The following is a 17,907-nucleotide window of genomic DNA, read 5'->3' as shown; positions in this document are numbered from 1 at the left end:
TGAGAGTATCTGAACGTTCCAACTTTGCAGTAGTCACGGCTGTATACGATTGGCCGACACGCGGGATGTCGGACAGGTTTGCGCAACCTTGTTGCGGTGATGACTCCTCGCCGAACGACTCACCGTGCTTTTGTTCACTGGCAGGTCTCCGCTGACATTCTGCAAGTGTGTATGAATATCTGCGATGCCCTGGTTTTCCGCCAAAAGGAACTCTGCTTCGAACGCGCCTCCTTTACGGACGCCATTTTGAAGGCTATGTATAGCGCTGCCACCTATGGGAACTCCACGAAAATATAGGGGCTGAAGCGGGAACATTCCACGATGTTTCGCAACAAATTTCGCCGAGAAAGAAAATGTGTTACATTACTTATTTAATGCCAGTCACATAATATAAATAAGAAAATACCGTATTGGCAATATTTTAATGTATTTTGTTAGTTATTTTAGAAATGGAAGAGATTTCAGGTTTAACATATTACGTCAGATCTGAAACACGTAAAACTGTATTTCAGAAGCACACTGCGGAAGAAATACGATGATGGCATATGACACATATTCAAGTACTGATATGGTTTCAACGTCATCCACCAACATATATCGTAATGGTTTAGCTATCTGTGTCTATCCTTTAACGGTGAATGCTCATAGCCAGAAGGACAAGTGTGCTGCAAACGTGAAAAGCAAGCAGGCAACCACGCCACAGAGACGTACCCATGCTTCCTACAGCCAACTAAGCGAGTTTGGAAGGGTCAGATCGTGGGCTTCCGAGTGGCGGGGTAGTCCTTTCGGAGAATTGCCACTTACGTTGGACATGCCATGTCAGTTGTGCTACGATTCTGGTGTCAGTGGTCACGTGAACATTCTGACGCAGGTAGACGAGGCTCTGGATGTCGACTCAGCACAGACGCCAGCCAGGATCGTCGTATTGTAAGGGCAGCAGTGGCAGATCGTACATGTACCACAGCACTGATTAGAGGGCTTGTGATTCCAGACGTGTCAACACGTACTGTCGCGAACCGGTTATTAACAGTGAGGCTATGGAGACACACTCCTCTAGTCCATCTTCTGTTTATGTCACAGCATCGAGGTGCACGGCTCCACTGGTGCCGTCAGAGGATCTCTTGGATATGGAATGGCGCGCCTTGATCTTCAGCGATGAAAGCAGCTTCTGCCTGCACGCAAGTGATGACAGTTTGCACGTAAGACGTACACCGGGTGAGTGCAGACTCGCAGAGTACATTCGTCCAACACACACTGGCGCCGCCCCAGGCATTATGGTCTGGGATGTGATAAGCTACAGTCGTGATAAGCTACAGTCGTTCACCTTTGGTGTTTCTGGAGGGGACACTAACCAGCGCTCGGTACGTGCAGAATGTTTTAGATCCATTATTTTATCGTTCTTGCAACTGGAAGGCGATATGTTGTTCCAGCATGATAATACTCCCTCACACTTTGCCTGTGGAACTCAACTTACTCTGTAATACGTGCAGTAACTTCAATCGACCATTATTTTCCGACCCAATAGTAGCAGGACTAACGGCAGTCATACTGTCAATCGACCATCCCTGTAGTATCCGAGGGAAATGGCAGTCACTCGATCAATCGACCATAACTGACACATGCAATAGTATTTGGGTTAACAATAGTTGCCTATATCTCTGACGTCGATCTGTTGTAGAATTTTAGAACATGTTTTTTGCTCGGGTATCATGTCGTTTTTGGAAACCCTGAATCTACTCTGTAGGAATCAACATGGATTCCGGAAACAGCGATCGTGTGTGACCCAACTCGCTTTATTTGTTCATGAGACCCAGAAAATATTAGATACAGGCTCCCAGGTAGATGCTATTTTTCTTGACTTCCAGAAGGCGTTCGATACAGTTCCGCACTGTCGCCTGATAAACAAAGTAAGAGCCTACGGAATATCAGACCAGCTGTGTGGCTGGATTGAAGAGTTTTTAGCAAACAGAACACAGCATGTTGTTATCAATGGAGAGACGTCTACAGACGTTAAAGTAACCTCTGGCGTGCCACAGGGGAGTGTTATGGGACCATTGCTTTTCACAATATATGTAAATGACCTAGAAGTTAGTGTCGGAAGTCCCATGCGGCTTTTCGCGGATGATGCTGTAGTATACAGAGAAGTTGCAGCATTAGAAAATTGTAGCGAAATGCAGGAAGATCTGCAGCGGATAGGCACTTGGTGTAGGGAGTGGCAACTGACCCTTAACATAGACAAATGTAATGTTTTACGAATACATAGAAAGAAGGATCCTTTATTCTATGGTTATATGATAGCGGAAGAAACACTGGTAGCAGTTACTTCTGTAAAATATCTGGGAGTATGCGTGCGGAACGATTTGAAGTGGAATGATCATATAAAATTAATTGTTGGTAAGGCGGGTACCAGGTTGATAGTCATTGGGAGAGTCCTTAGAAAATGTAGTCGATCAACAAAGGAGGTGGCTTACAAAACACTTGAGTATTGCTCATCAGTGTGGGATCCGTACCAGATCGGGTTGACGGAGGAGATAGAGAAGATCCAAAGAAGAGCGGCGCGTTTCGTCACAGGGTTATTTGGTAACCGTAATAGCGTTACGGAGATGTTTAACAAACTCAAGTGGCAGACTCTGCAAGAGAGGCGCTCTGCATCGCGGTGTAGCTTGCTGTCCAGGTTTCGAGAGGGTGCGTTTCTGGATGAGGTATCGAATATATTGCTTCCCCCTACTTATACCTCCCGAGGAGATCACGAATGTAAAATTAGAGAGATTAGAGCGCGCACGGAGGCTTTCAGACAGTCGTTCTTCCCGCGAACCATACGCGACTGGAACAGGAAAGGGAGGCAATGACAGTGGCACGTAAAGAGCCCTCTGCCACACACCGTTGGGTGGCTTGCGGAGTATAAATGTAGATGTAGATGTAGATGAACTGACCGTCATTGCCCCACCTAATAGCATCAGATGTAAAGGTAGTCACTCTGTCAAATAAACATCATTGCCTCGCCCAAAAGAATCTACTATAATGACAGTCACCTTGTCAACTGACCATCATTGCCCCCTACTGGTGTCTGGGGTAATGGCTGTCAACTTGTAGATTAACCATCGTTACTCCACCTAGTAGTATCTAGGGCGCACTGGCAGTCACCCAGTCAATTCACAATCATTGACTCACCCAGCAGAGTCTGCAGTAATGGAAGTCACCATATCAACTGACTATCTTTGCCCCATACAAGTATCTGGGGTAATGGCAGTGACCATATAAATTGATCACCATTGCCTTAACCAATAGTATCTGGGGTAATGGCAGTCACCACACGAACTGAGAATCTTTTTCCCCAAAAGTATATGGGGTAACTGACCTATGCTCCCCAAAAAGTGCCCAGAGGTAGATACCACATGTCAGCTGACAGTCACCATATCAACTGATCACAGTTGCCCTACCGAATAGTATCTGGGATAATGGCAGTCACCGTTTCAACTTACCATCTTTGTCCGACAAAAATATGTGGGTTAATGGTAATTGCACTGTTAACTGACCTTCGTTCCTTCAGTCGTGTCTGACGGTAATGATGTTTGACCATCATTGCCCCTCCCATTAGTATCTGAGGAGTAATGGCAGTCATCCCGGTCGACTGACTATCCTTGTCCCACTGAACTGTATCTGAGGTAATGGCAGTCATCGTGACAGCTGACCATCTTGCCATATCCTTGGCTATCGTCTCCACCACAGCCACCATCTACATATCGTGATGGTTTCGCCATCTGCCTCCGATGTGAAGGGGGATGCTGTGTCCCTAGCTGTCGCCTCTGCCACGGCTACTGACACGCAGGAAGAGAGGTGCAGTGTATGGCTGGTGCCTAACGACCCAGCATACACGCCAGACAGCACCGCCGTGCAGGTTGCCGCCCTGCCAGGCGTCTCCACTGCACTGCGACATCCGCTGTAGTGACGAGTGCGGTGTGATCACTGGACACAGTCGGCACTATCTCGCATCTGTGAAACAACGCCGGCCACTTCCTGATATCCATACGTCGGGCGGCCTCTATAAGACCGCCGACTGCAGTTCTCCAGCAGTCTGAATCCGAGTCTGACGTCGCGCCAAGCCTGAACCCAACGACGACTCTTCGGTACAGTGCAACAGGAACAGGACTATATCAGCGCAACCACCCATTCTGACCGCGACCGATTCCGACCTTGCAGAGTAACCTACGATGACAAACGTTATGCTTTCTCTCGCACCTTCGTCGAACTGTATTCAAGGAGTGACAATTTTTCTCATACATCGGATCGATCACTTACGTCGCTTTCATGCAGAATCTGTTTTCTGCTGATTACGGTTTCTTGTTAGCTTTCTTACAGAAATATGCTGAGGTGACGAAAGTCATGGGATGCGATATGTACACAAACAAGTGGAGATAGTATCGTGTACATAAAGTATAAAAGGGCAGTGCATTGTACACAGATGAATCATGTGAAAGATTTCCGATGTGAGTTTGACCGCATGACTTTGAGTGCTGAATGTTAGTTGGATCTAGACGCATGTGACATTCCATTTCGGAAATCGTTAGGGAATTCAATATTCCTAGATACACAGCGTCAAGCGTGTGCCAAGAATACCAGACTTCAGGAATTACCTCTCACAACGGATAACGCAGTGAAGACGGCTTCCACTTAGCGACTGTGAGTAGCGGCGTTTGTGTTGAGTTGTCAGCGCCACCAGACAAGCAAAACTGCGTGAAATAACTGCATAAATCAATGTTGGACGTATTGTGGAAGTGGACTCTAAATTCTTTGGTCAGTAGGCGTCTTTTCAATTTGAACCACTACTTCTGATAACCTTTGACATAGAATATAGAACATTAACGTCCGTAGTATGAGCAGTAACTAACCCCTCGCTGTGAATTTGTTTCCTCGTTAATATGGATAAATAATATCATAGATCTTTACAAATGTAGTGTTGCAATGTGACTGACATTATTCCTTCGATCACATGGTGCGTTATCGCGAGATATGTCCTTCTGTTAACGGTTAACGGATGTCTGGTAACCATTATACCTATCATTACGAAGGATTTCATGGTTATCCGTTTTACATATAGGAATTTGGCTCTAGATTGTGCCGAATCTCGTCTATTTGGATTGATTCCCCCGTTGTGAAGATTTTTCCGTTTAGGATTGAGTACAAGACAAGCAGTACTCGTTTATATGTATTACGGAGGTCACCATGTTGTCACTTCGGTGAAAGAACAAGCCTTCCTTAGAGAGAATCTATACTTTGACACATTAGGATCTTTCGTTTATACGAGTCCGTGTTATAATCCAGTTTTATCCCAATCATTTGATGAGCCTTTTATCCAGTATAATTTCACCCCCCCCCCCCCCACTCTCATGATCGTTCTCGTAAATAAGTGGATTGTCTATATAATTAAACTAGTAATTTCATACATGAACAGGTTTATGAAGATAGATGAAATAAGTGAGTACTTGTGGCGAAGTGCTGATATAAATGTTAGATTTTAGTCGTCCAAGTAAGTGGGTGATTTGGCTTTTCAATGATTGTTGTTAACTTATGTCAAACCTTGACTGGATTACGTATAACAATACGAAAGTTATACTTTGTATACCTTACTGCGTACTCTTACTTAATAATTAGTTATTAAAGGAACTACAAGTATTTTACATGTCTGACGAATTGTTTTGACTGACAACACCCTGTTTACTTCTATTTGGAGCACTGCTATGTACTTGATTGTTCTTTTACCACTGCAGGCATGTTAGAATTAGATTACCTTAGAGCTGGGTCGCGGCCTTAAATGAGGCACCGACATTGAAATGGTACATTTTGGTGGCATTTTAGCTTACATTTCTCTTGTGGGAATGAGTAGATTAACGAATTGACTCATATGCGTTTATTTTACACCATTCACTACCTTTCACTCTATTAACTGGGTTCCATACCATTTCTCCAGTTCCTCCTCACTTGTATTTCGTATCGTTATGAATGAAGTTGTTTCATTAACCTGTTTCACTTTGTTACTTTATAGTGATGACGATACAGTGTTGTGCAACGTAAATTCTTTCCACCTTTCCCACCATTCACCATTTATAAACAATGCAATCATACCTTACATATGTCTGATTGGCAATGCATATTTTCAAAGAAGTGTTTTTACGGTATTATTATTCGTTTTCAACACAATTTTAGTACTGTTTTATTCCTATATTATTATCTCTAAGAGTAATGGATGGCATGTCACCTTGACTTACATATACCCCCATTTTTATTCTGTCTGGTATTGATCTATAACGGAAATAACCGGTAATATTTAACATCATTTGTACTTGTTTGCACCATAAAAATTGTTAATGTCAAGGTAAATTGCAACTTAGTGAAAATGTACTAAATGTAACTACTTTTAATGAATTCATCCTGTATATAATATGTTTATAATATATTTATTTTGTACACTAGGTCACAGACTACTGATGTCACACATTATTTGTTTCATGTAAGGTGTTGTTATATATGGCCTGAAGATGGCGTTGACGCAACGTCGAAACTAGTAGCGAAGTAAATATAAAATCTTGAGTACAGCTGGAGGAATTTCATTTTTAATAAAAATATTACGAACTTATGCATTAGGACAGTGCGGCGAAATTTGACTTTAATCGGCTGTCACAGCAGACGATCGATGCGTCGGCCTTTGCCAACAACACGTCATCGTCAGCTCTTGCACAGAATCTTGCACCGGCAACACTTTCGAAATTATGGATGGCTATAGAGGCAGATTGAATAATCAACGGAAGGATAACGTTCTACGAGTCGGGGCGTGGAATGTCAGAAGCTTGAACGTGGTAGGGAAACTAGAAAATCTGAAAAGGGAAATGCAAAGGTTCGATCTGGGTATAGTAGGGGTCAGTGAAGTGAAGTGGAAGAAAGACAAGGATTTCTGGTCAGATGAGTAATCGGGTAATCGGGTAATATCAACAGCAGCAGAAAATGGTATAACAGGTGTAGGATTCGTTATGAATAGGAAGCTAGGGCAGAGGGTGTGTTACTGTGAACAGTTCAGTGACCGGGTTGTTCTAATCAGAATCGACAGCAGACCAACACCGACAACGATAGTTCAGGTATACATGACGACGTCGCAAGCTGAAGATGAACAGATAGAGAAAGTGTATGAGGATATTGAAAGGGCAATGCAGTATGTAAAGGGGGACGAAAATCTAATAGTCATGGGCGACTGGAATGCAGTTGTAGGGGAAGGAGTAGAAGAAAAGGTTACAGGAGAATATGGGCTTGGGACAAGGAATGAAAGAGGAGAAAGACTAATTGAGTTCTGTAACAAGTTTCAGCTAGTAATAGCGAATACGCTGTTCAAGAATCACAAGAGGAGGAGTCATACTTGGGAAAGGCCGGGAGATACGGGAAAATTTCAATTAGATTACATCATGGTCAGACAGAGATTCCGAAATCAGATACTGGATTGTAAGGCGTACCCAGGAGCATATATAGAGTCAGATCACAATATAGTAGTGATGAAGAGTAGGCTGAAGTTCAAGACATTAGTCAGGAAGAATCAATACGCAAAGAAGTGGGATACGGAAGTACTAAGGAATGACGAGATACGTTTGAAGTTCTCTAACGCTATAGATACAGCAATAAGGAATAGCGCAGTAAGCAGTACAGTTGAAGAGGAATGGACATCTCTAAAAAGGGCCATCACAGAAGTTGGGAAGGAATACTTCAGTTGATTGATGAAAGGAGGAAGTACAAACATGTTCCGGAAAATCAGGAATACAGAAATACAAGTCGCTGAGGAATGAAATAAATAGGAAGTGCAGGGAAGCTAAGACGAAATGGGTGCAGGAAAAATGTGAAGACACCGAAAAAGATATGATTGTCGGAAGGACAGACTCAGCATACAGGAAAGTCAAAACAACCTTTGATGACATTAAAAGCAACGGTGGTAACATTAAGAGTGCAACGGGAATTCCACTGTTAAATGCAGAGGAGAGAGCAGATAGGTGGAAAGAATACATTGAAAGCCTCTATGAGGGTGAAGATTTGTCTGATGTGATAGAAGAAGAAACAGGATTCGATTTAGAAAAGATAAGGGATCCAGTATTAAAATCGGAATTTAAAAGAGCTTTAGAGGACTTACGGTCAAATAAGGCAGAAGGGATAGATAACATTCCATCAGAATTTCTAAAATCATTGGGGGAAGTGGCAACAAAACGACTATTCACGTTGGTGTGTAGAATATATGAGTCTGGCGATATACCATCTGACTTTCGGAAAAGCATCATCCACACCATTCCGAAGACAGCAAGAACTGACAAGTGCGAGAATTATCGCTCAATCAGCTTAACAGCTCATGCATCGAAGCTGCTTACAAGAATAATATACAGAAGAATGGAAAAGAAAATTGAGAATGCGCTAGGTGACGATCAGTTTGGCTTTAGGAAAAGTAAAGGGACGAGAGAGGCAATTCTGACATTACGGCTAATAATGGAAGCAAGGCTAAAGAAAAATCAAGACACTTTCATAGGATTTTTCGACCTGGAAAAAGCGTTCGACAATATAAAATGGTGCAAGCTGTTCGAGATTCTGAAAAAAGTAGGGGTAAGCTATAGGGAGAGACGGGTCATATACAATATGTACAACAACCAAGAGGGAATAATAAGAGTGGACGATCAAGAACGAAGTGCTCGTATTAAGAAGGGTGTAAGACAAGACTGTAGCCTTTCGCCCATACTCTTCAATCTGTACATGTAGGAAGCAATGATGGAAATAAAAGAAAGGTTCAGGAGTGGAATTAAAATACAAGGTGAAAGGATATCAATGATACGATTCGCTGATGACATTGCTATCCTGAGTGAAAGTGAAGAAGAATTAAATGATCTGCTGAACAGAATGAACAGTCTAACGAGTACACAGTATGGTTTGAGAGTAAATCGGAGAAAGACGAAGGTAATGAGAAGTAGTAGAAATGAGAACAGCGAGAAACTTAACATCAGGATTGATGGTCACGAAGTCAATGAAGTTAAGGAATTCTGCTACCTAGGCAGTAAAATAACCAATGACGGACGGAGCAAGGAGGGCATCAAAAGCAGACTCGCTATGGCAAAAAAGGCATTTCTGGTCAAGAGAAGTCTACTAATATCAAATACCGGCCTTAATTTGAGGAAGAAATTTCTGAGAATGTACGTCTGGAGTACAGAATTGTATGATAGTGAAACATGGACTGTGGGAAAACCGGAACAGAAGAGTGTGTGTGTGTGTGTGTGTGTGTGTGTGTGTTTGAGGTTTACGGGCGCTAAACAGAAGAGAGTCGAAGCATTTGAGATGTGGTGCTATAGACGAATGTTGAAAATTAGGTGGACTGATAAGGTAAGGAATGAGGAGGTTCTACGCAGAATCGGAGAGGAAAGGAATATGTGGAAAACACTGATAAGGAGAAGGGACAGGATGATAGGACATCTGCTAAGACATGAGGGAATGACTTGCATGATACTAGAGGGAGCTGTAGAGGGCAAAAACTGTAGAGGAAGACAGAGATTGGAATACGTCAAGCAAATAATTGAGGACGTAGGTTGCAAGTGCTACTCTGAGATGAAGAGGTTAGCACAGGAAAGGAATTCGTGGCGGGCCGCATCAAACCAGTCAGTAGACTGATGACAAAAAAAATAAAATAGAGGCAGCATGGATTAATATTTCTGCAGAGGACTTCCGAAGACTTGTTGAGTCCATGCCATGTCGATCTGCTGCATTACGCCTGGCAGAAGGAGGTCCGACACGATATTAGGAGGTATCATACGACTTTTGTCACCTCAGTGTAAACTTCTACTGTGCAATGCTACCTGGGCACCTTCTTCTTTTCTGCATGAACCATACCAGGATATTTTACATCTTTGCTCCACAAAAGTATCTTGGATAATGGTAGTCACCCTGTCAGCTGCACATCATCACTCCACCAAATGCTATGCATATTTATACCATTGTTGTATGTTTCAGATTGTTAGAAAATGTATAAAGATGACAGAACAAGATCAACTGTCTGCTGAAATAAGAACGTAGGCTTCCGCGGCCGGTGTCATAGTGATAAAAATTCTTCTGGGTGTTATGCCGCCTCATTGCTAAAAACTAATAACAATAATAAACTAAAACCGACGTTTCTACGGTCGCAGGTTCGAATCCTGCCTCGGGCATGGATGTGTGTGATGTCCTTAGGTTAGTTAGGTTTAAGTAGTTCTGTTCTAGCGGACTGATGACCACAGATGTTAAGTCCCATAGTGCTCAGTGCCATTTGAACCATTTGAACGGACGTTTCGACCGAATTGCAACGGCCTTCCTCAGGGCACGACTGGTTTGGCAAGGGGATAGATGCTTCTATTTATTACAGACTATCGATGTCTGACGTCACTGTTGTAAAACTTTTAATTGGCCCTCTAATATGATAACGTAAGGGAAGATGGAAGGAAAGAGGCTATTCGTGGATGTCCATGTCGTTAACGATTGGTAGCTGTCCACCAATCAGCGTTCGGCTTCTGGTTCGGCTTCTGGTGTGCGCGGAGGTATACTGACAGTTGCTCTACAGCTGTTTGTGCAGATACGTCCGTGTCCCGTGTAGCTTCTGCCCCGCGACCGCTCGCGGCCCGTTGGACTGGGATGGCCGGCAGCCAGGACGCCGGGAGTTTGTAGCCGTCTTCTCTGTTGATGTCGTCAGGCTGCTTAATAATTTCGATCGCCTCCCGTATTTTTCGTTCTCGCATCCACGATTCTTTCGCCAGTACGCGGACTTCCTGGAACCTGATAGGTTGTCTAAAGTCACGGTGGTGTTCCACTATCGCAGATTTATTATGTTGTTGAAATCGTACATAGCGTTCGTGTTCTGCTACTCGTAAGCTAACAAGTCTCCCTGTTTCTCCTATGTAGGCAGCTCCACCCTCACACCGTAGTTCGTAAACACCTGCAGTGTTAAGATTGTTGACTACATCCTTGGTGGAACCTATCATTTCGCAGATCCTGTGACTGTTCGAACAATCGGTTTGAAACCTAGTCGGCGGAGGACGTTGCCTAGCCGTTCACTGACGCCTTTTACACATGGTAAGTGTACCAGTGGAAGCTTCTCTTCTTTGCCTTCTTCTCGTGTTCTCTGCTTCCTTTGGTTTTAGCTACCTTTCTTATATGTTGTCATCATGGCCGTTGGCACGAAACGTGTCTTGTAGCTCCTTTAATTCTTCTTTGATGTTATTTTCATCGCTTATCCGGTAGACTCGGGCAGTTAACGTATGCAGAACAGAATACTTTTGAGCTGGGTGGTGGTGGCTTTCCGCGTGCAGGTACCGATTAGAGTGCGTTGGTTTCCCGTACACTTTGTGTCCCAGTTTACCTTCGGCAGCTCTGTATACTTCCACATCCAGAAATGGCAAAGTATCATTGTTTTCACTCTCATGTGTGAATTTTATATTTTTGTGCAGACTATTTAAGTGCTGGAGGAAGTTTCCCAATTCCGCTTCACCGTGAGGCCAGATAACAAATGTGTCGTCCACATATCGTAGCCAACAACTGGGACGTAACGGAGCAGAAGTTAGGGCCGTTTCCTCAAAGGCTTCCATGAAGCTGAAGATTGGAAGAAATCAGAACAAACTGTTGCTGAAGGTTTGTCGGCAAGAAAATACTTTTAAGCACACTGCAAATTGGATTAAATAGTGGAACTGAATTAGACCAGAGCTCAGAAAGGATATGTGACTTTCCTCCTGCCCATGACGAAGCTCTAGCTGACCGTGTTAAAATACCTGATGCTGCATTGTGTTCGAAGACGCGATTCAACAGACTTGCACTTCAGTTTATCATAAATGCTGTTACCTAATAAAGTGGATTACAACCACAACATCGCACTCGTGGCGATCCATTTTCATATACAGTTGGTCGTTCGAACTGTGGAAAAGCAAGTTTGATTTTTAACCGTCTCCTGCGTGACAATGTTTTCGAATTCAAGAACGTATTTACATATGCCATATCTCTGCAGCGATTTACGTGTAAATTTCTAGCAGTAGCATTTAAAAATTTTAAATGCTATTGGACTTTCTTGTGTAAAGCGCTATTGTTTCCGATTTTAATTTTTGATGACAATAACTGGATAAGGTGGATCATTTTCAAGCATAATTTTCGGTGAGTCGTCATTGTAGTGTAGACAGCTTTCACCTATATCAAACATACAGCAAAATTCCGAAATCGTTAGAGTCATTGCTAATGTAATTTTTTTTTCCAAAGTAGACAAACGTATTTTGAAGCATGTACTCAGTGACCATGTTAAAACTGACATGATTTTTAATGTGTTTCTCGAAATGTGTTAACAAGCGTAAAGTGATGATGATGATGATGATTTTTGGTGGAGGGTGCGAAACAGCTAGGTCATCAGCGCCCTTGCATGGAGTGAGGATACACACAATTTTCTAGTTATAAGCAAAGATGATGATTCAAGTATTGCATATTATCATATTAATTTTGATAAATATATTTGTATTTCATAGCTTAACAGAGGACTAAAGCCTGAAACTATTATGAATGTGAACTGTATTTTGTAGATGTATTGTGAAAATGTGATTGCAACCTACTAGCTGGATATGTTTTTGATATAGTATAGATGTAAACTTAAATGTAAACTAAATGTTGTAGACATATTCTGAAACTAAAATTGTGATCTGTGTGTTCCACATCTACACTCCTGGAAATTGAAATAAGAACACCGTGAATTCATTGTCCCAGGAAGGGGAAACTTTATTGACACATTCCTGGAGTCAGATACATCACATGATCACACTGACAGAACCACAGGCACATAGACACAGGCAACAGAGCATGCACAATGTCGGCACTAGTACAGTGTATATCCACCTATCGCAGCAATGCAGGCTGCTATTCTCCCATGGAGACGATCGTAGAGATGCTGGATGTAGTCCTGTGGAACGGCTTGCCATGCCATTTCCACCTGGCGCCACAGTTGGACCAGCGTTCGTGCTGGACGTGCAGACCGCGTGAGACGACGCTTCATCCAGTCCCAAACATGCTCAATGGGGGACAGATCCGGAGATCTTGCTGGCCAGGGTAGTTGACTTACACCTTCTAGAGCACGTTGGGTGGCACGGGATACATGCGGACGTGCATTGTCCTGTTGGAACAGCAAGTTCCCTTGCCGGTCTAGGAATGGTAGAACGATGGGTTCGATGACGGTTTGGATGTACCGTGCACTATTCAGTGTCCCCTCGACGATCACCAGTGGTGTACGGCCAGTGTAGGAGATCGCTCCCCACACCATGATGCCGGGTGTTGGCCCTGTGTGCCTCGGTCGTATGCAGTCCTGATTGTGGCGCTCACCTGCACGGCGCCAAACACGCATACGACCATCATTGGCACCAAGGCAGAAGCGGCTCTCATCGCTGAAGACGACACGTCTCCATTCGTCCCTCCATTCACGCCTGTCGCGACACCACTGGAGGCGGGCTGCACGATGTTGGGGCGTGAGCGGAAGACGGCCTAACGGTGTGCGGGACCGTAGCCCAGCTTCATGGAGACGGTTGCGAATGGTCCTCGCCGATACCCCAGGAGCAACAGTGTCCCTAATTTGCTGGGAAGTGGCGGTGCGGTCCCCTACGGCACTGCGTAGGATCCTACGGTCTTGGCGTGCATCCGTGCGTCGCTGCGGTCCGGTCCCAGGTCGACGGGCACGTGCACCTTCCGCCGACCACTGGCGACAACATCGATGTACTGTGGAGACCTCACGCCCCACGTGTTGAGCAATTCGGCGGTACGTCCACCCGGCCTCCCACAAGCCCACTATACGCCCTCGCTCAAAGTCCGTCAACTGCACATACGGTTCACGTCCACGCTGTCGCGGCATGCTACCAGTGTTAAAGACTGCGATGGAGCTCCGTATGCCACGGCAAACTGGCTGACACTGACGGCGGCGGTGCACAAATGCTGCGCAGCTAGTGCCATTTGACGGCCAATACCGCGGTTCCTGGTGTGTCCGCTGTGCCGTGCGTGTGATCATTGCTTGTACAGCCCTCTCGCAGTGTCCGGAGCAAGTATGGTGGGTCTGACACACCGGTGTCAATGTGTTCTTTTTTCCATTTCCAGGAGTGTATTATGAAAATGTTTTGTAAGCAATTGGTGTTCCATAATATATTGATATACATATACTAGCATATTTCTTCTGAAATATGCCTATCATGCCTGTTTCAGTCTCCTCACAAGACAGAACATTCCATTTCCTTCTTGGACTGCTTAGATTATATAATGTGACAGCTTTCAGAGAGTGTATGTTTAAGGATTTGACTGCGTGCAGACAAGCAAGTTATATGCATAAGTGCATATCCCGGGTGGTTGTAATTAAGCTGACGTCGTTTCGAGTGCTTCAGTGCAGGCCGTATACATCTCACGATGCTGAAACATCGTAGATATGTTCATTAATCAGTGTGATCACAGGGTATGCTGGAAAAAGCAGTAGTTCCACTTTCTAATTTTGTATAACATTGTCGGAGAACAGGGATCTTATTGTGATCAAATTATTTAAAAGCGGTCTTGATCGCAGCCCATGTTGGCTTCTGACCGGTTTCGGCCTTTATAATTACGGGCCATCATCAGAGTGTTGCACCGTCGCGATGACCATGCCGCCATCGCCGTTATCCAAATGGTCCAAACTCTGATGATGGCCCGTAATTAAAAGACCGAAACCGAAGTTAACATCGGCTGCGATCAAGACTGCTTTTAAATAATTTCAAGTTCCACTTTCTGCCACCAGGTGAAAATATGGTGCTGTAAACAATCAAAGTGGGGTGTGGGAGCACGAAAAGAGGAAGAACGACCAAACACATAAAAACGGTGGTTCTGAATCGTTTATTAGAATATGGTCACAAGTTAAAGTGTGTTTAGTATGGTCTCCAGACTCAACAACATGCTGCATCTGTAACACGGCGTGGTTGACAGTTGCTCGCACCATATCCGGTGTAACAAGAGCGATATGTGATCTTATGCCATCCTTCAGATCAGTAAGAGCCCGGATACATCCCTGACAGACACGGCCTTTCAGATATCCCCACAGGCAGAAGTCGCACGGATTTAGGTCGGGGGATCTGGAAGGTTACACATCTTTAAATTCGCTATAGATGACGCAGTCGTTACTGAAGGTTCTCGAAGCAAATCTTCCACCTATCAAGCGACATGTAATATCGCCCCATCTTGCACGAAAATAGTGGTGTGGATACAGTCACTTTAATGCAAAGCTGGACTCACGTGTTGCACAAGGAGATCCTTACACCGTGCAGATGTAACTGTACACCCAATACGTCCGCGAGGTGTCTTCTCCTCGAAGGAAAACGGACCGAGAGCTTCTGAAGCTACACCACACAGTCACATAATCTTAGCGCAGTGGATGTTCCTGCATAACATGTGGTTGTGTAGTACCCAGTACGCGATACTTCTGTGCATTCACGGCACTGGCCGAATAAAATGTTCCTCGTCCGTATGAAGAATATTTGCCGGCCACATGTCGTCCATTCCTACGCATCACAAAAAGGATGGGCGAAGTCACGGCGTTGTAGCCTAACTTGGGGCATCATTTTGTGTACATTCTGAATCTTTAGAGGTACCAGTGTCAAATGGTCGCAAAATCCTTTGAACTGTTGACCAGAGGAGAGACAATTCCCATGACACAGCTCGAGCATTGGCTGCAGAATTTGAGGCACGTGATGCACGGGCGGTTGTAGTTACCGCAACTTCATCAACACCTGCCATAGGAGTGGACCGCCTCCCTCACCCTGCTGCACCGCCTAATTCACTTGTTTCTTCAAATTTTTAGGTTAAATTCTTTAGAATAAATGATAATTAATTGAAACCCTTAGCTGCCGACAGGTGTTGTTGACATACCTTGATGGGGACAGCTGAAAATGTGCACCCCGACCGGGACTCGAACCCGGGATCTCCTGCTTACATTGCAGACACTCTATCCATCTGAGACACCGAAGACACAGATGAATAGCGCGACTGCAGGGACTTATCGCTACCCGCGAGACCCACATTCCCAACTGTCCACAATATACATACGTAATGTTCCTAATAGATATTTGCCCATCCACTCATTACTCGCGCCCACTTAAGTTGACGATTCCCACAAGAGTTCGGGCAACCTGTGCGCACTCGCTGCACCCGCTGCACGGTCATCAATAGTAACTGTTCTCGAAAGAACAGATACCATCTTCATATATAGTTAAATGGATACCCAGCCATTGACCTTCGTCTGTGCGAGTGCACACACGTTTCCCGAACTCTTACGGTAATCGTCAACTTAAGTGGGCGCGAGTAACGAGTGGATGGGCAATGTATCTAGTAGGAATATTAAGTCTGTAGATTGTGGACAGTTGGGAATGTGGGTCCACGGGCAGCTTGCAAGGGATAAGCCCCTGCAGTCGCGCTATTTATCTGTGTCCTCGGTGGCTCAGATGGATAGCGCGTTTGCCAAGTAAGAAGAAAATCACGGGTTCGAGTCCCGGTCGGCGCACACATTTTCAGCTGTCCAAGTCAAGGTATGTCAACAACACTTGTCGGCAACTGAGGGTTTCAATTCATTATCATTTATTCTAGAGAAGCTGCGCGGTCATCAATGGTATCTGTTCTTTCGATAACAGTTACTATCTTCATATAAATTCTTTAGCCCAGTAATTGACATAGGGCCTCTTCGTAAATATTTCTGTCGCCGATATTCCTTCAGTGGAGCACTGCTATTACTGCCGTACCAATGAAACAACTTCACCAGCAGTATACGGTCTTTCTTCTCAATAACCGTTGCGTTTAGTACGGAAAACTTGCAACTTCTTAGTTCTTCACACCAATAGCCGCTTCACAAAGGATATCATCACAAGTCAACAAGCAACCAACAGCATACCGACGTAAAAAAAAAAGAAATATTTCACATTATGACCACTTACAGTGCCATATTTTAGATTAGTGGCACAAAGTGCAACTTTTTTTTTTCAGCGTACTCCAGGAGCGCACCGATTAATGAAGATATCTACGATGTTCCAGAGTCCTGCGATGTAGTCAGCCCACGCTGCAGCACTCAAAACACCTTCAGTTTAATTATAACCAGCCAGCAGTCACCACGTGTTCATTAAACTGATAGAATGCAATTTCAACGTAACCTGCTGGCTTCTCTGTGGATGGCATCATCTGTGTGTATTATCTCACCTCACATCTCTCTGACATAACCAGGTCTTTGCAGATGTGTGGTATCTACTGCTGACTAACCAATGGCTTCTCTCTTTCGTTCATCCAGGCACCTGCTGCTCCCAGATTCAGGTGTGTGTGTGTGTGTGTGTGTGTGTGTGTGCGCGCGCGCGCGGTTTGTGTGTCTGATACTGCGCGTGCATACAGTCACATGACACTTGAGGGGTAACACATGAGAACGCAGTTTATGATCCCTATACAAAATAAGAGGAAAGATCTATCATTTGCCCCATGGTACAGACTGATCGTATTATCATCATATATCGCAAAAACAACGGGAAAGCTAGTAAAAAACGCTTGGAATGGTGATTAGAATCCTCGCCTCTACGAATCGGTTCTCAGTTCAGATTTCGTAGAGATAGAAGTTGCATGGACAATATTTCTGTACTAGTATGCCCAGAGTTATTGGGCTTCAGTATGTGGAAACATTCCTATTCTCTGATTTCCGAAAATCCTATGACAGTGTTCTGATAAACATTCTATTAGAAGAGTTAGAATAAATCAGGACCACAATATCAGTTTGTAAGAGGAATGTGGACTTAGATTAGTGAACGAACTGTATACAGGGTGTATTGATTGTGTGTGTGTGTGTGTGTGTGTGTGTGTGTGTGTGTGAAA

The sequence above is a fragment of the Schistocerca americana genome, chromosome 1 (genome assembly GCF_021461395.2).
Source record: "Schistocerca americana isolate TAMUIC-IGC-003095 chromosome 1, iqSchAmer2.1, whole genome shotgun sequence".
NCBI classification, from domain to species: domain Eukaryota; kingdom Metazoa; phylum Arthropoda; class Insecta; order Orthoptera; family Acrididae; genus Schistocerca; species Schistocerca americana.
This window is presented reverse-complemented; position numbering follows the sequence as displayed.